The sequence below is a fragment of the Salvia miltiorrhiza genome, chromosome 4 (genome assembly GCF_028751815.1).
Source record: "Salvia miltiorrhiza cultivar Shanhuang (shh) chromosome 4, IMPLAD_Smil_shh, whole genome shotgun sequence".
NCBI lineage: Eukaryota > Viridiplantae > Streptophyta > Magnoliopsida > Lamiales > Lamiaceae > Salvia > Salvia miltiorrhiza.
The window spans coordinates 41,909,009-41,910,903 of NC_080390.1; the positions used below are offsets into that span (position 1 = coordinate 41,909,009).

Here is a 1,895-nt window from a genome sequence, read left to right on the forward strand (position 1 = left end):
TTACATAATTTGATAAAAGGAAAAAAAAATAGTACGTAAACGTTGTAATTTCAAAAATAAAATAAAAGTAATGTTTTAACTGCAATAATTTAAAAATCATTTGAAATTTACAAATTTAAATAATGATGTTGTGCTATTTCCAACAATTTTGCAAAATGAGATTTTGAAGTTTTGTGGACCGTATTTTGGTTGGTGGTCAGATGAAAAATCTAAAATCTGAGAAAATTTTACGTCGTTTGGACTATTTGTTTTATTAGTTGGACTATTTGACTAACTTATATTTTGAAGCGAACGTGTCAGCATTAAATTGAGCAGGAACGCAATTTGCCAATGAAACTAGATAAATCTAAATTTTCAGTAATCATCTGACAGGTTTTTAAGTTTTTGTGCAAAACTAAAATTTGGTCAAAGTTAAGTTATTTACAGAAGACATTTTAATACGAAAAAAATATCATTTGTATAAATCAATAGTTAGGTAATTATTAAGTTACATTTTAAAGTTTGTAAATAAAATTAAAATTGAGTACATGTGAACTCTGAGAATGAAAATTCAACCAAACTCCCCTAGACGATATGTCTAAGGAGTCTTCTAACATTTGAAAGCTGATCTCTCAAACAGAACTTTCATTAAAGACTTACTACAAGTGCCAAATCCGGCAACATTACATAACAAAGACACTTCAATAACTGAAATAAATTAATAAGACAAGATGTATTAGGGTCATTTTTTTCATGGATAAATATTTTCTTCTAAGTTGATACAACCGTACGGCTATCCGAATTTTCTTCTAATTTTATCTGTGAATCACAAAAAAATGGAATAATTAATAGAAAAAAATAATACAGCAGATTTAAAAAAAAAAAAAAAACAAAACAACCGAGGGGTGGGGGTTAGGCAGACCCCTGGCCTACCTGTAAATAAAATTAAACATCAGCCATTTGTTGGCACTTGCTTTATTATTTTCTTTCTATTATATATATAAGAATTTATATCTTTAATTCTTTCTTGAGATCTTACCGTTGAATCGTTTTGGCGTGAAAAAATAATGATCTGATAATTAAGCGATATAATAAATGGAATCATGCATGTCCCTCAAAAAAACATACTCGTATAGTTTAGTTTAGTGTTTGGTCAGAAAAACTAATTAATCTGACTAAGAAAAAGAATCATACCTCAACTTTCAGCTTTGGTATTTCACCATCATTTTCCTTCGCTGAAAAACCGATAACGAATTGATTGAAGCGGTTATGACATTAATTATCAGCAACAAATTAAAGGAGCTGAAGAAAAAGAAATGAGAGTAAAAAGAAAAGGAAAATATTATTACCGCCTGTGCTGCCACATGTTACAATTTCGACAAGATTAAGTAAGCCTTTCTTCATGCTTTCGACAATCTTCGCCATTTTCTTTTTCTAATATGCAGAGAGAGAGAGAGAGAGAGAGAGACAAACAGTACACACAGAGAGCGAGAGAGAGAGAGAGAGAGAGAGAGGCTAATGAGTTCTGTGCATTCTGAGCTGAAGAAGATGGTCTTATTTATGCAAGGAAAAAATCTTAGCACACATGCACGTGTGAGTTTATTTTTCTGTTATAAAACATTTTTGTTGAGATACTATATTGCTGTACATTTACAACCATATTAATTGTCAACTACGATATAATTAGTCTCGTGATCAATGAGGTCAATGCTTATTAGTTCTTTTTTAATTAGTCACTAATATAAAACTTGGAATGTGAATACGTGACGAAGATAGATTTCTAGAATAATTTTAAGATTATATTAGATTTAATTTATTGTTCTACTTTATTTTCTAAATTTCTCCAATATTTTAAATACAAAAATTGCATCATTGTTATGAATTTTTTTTCGAATAAAATTAAACTATAGAAGAAA

General features: G+C 29.0%; 1 long non-coding RNA gene across 1 annotated transcript; it reads right to left on the reverse strand.

The window, feature by feature from the left end:
• Positions 1 to 543: 543 nt before the first annotated feature.
• On the reverse strand, positions 544 to 1,561 carry LOC131021761 (uncharacterized). The gene is made up of 3 exons (XR_009101062.1): positions 1,329 to 1,561; positions 1,174 to 1,214; positions 544 to 798 (listed from the first exon to the last, which is right to left on the reverse strand). It is a non-coding gene; the product is annotated as an uncharacterized LOC131021761 (long non-coding RNA).
• Positions 1,562 to 1,895: the final 334 nt, after the last annotated feature.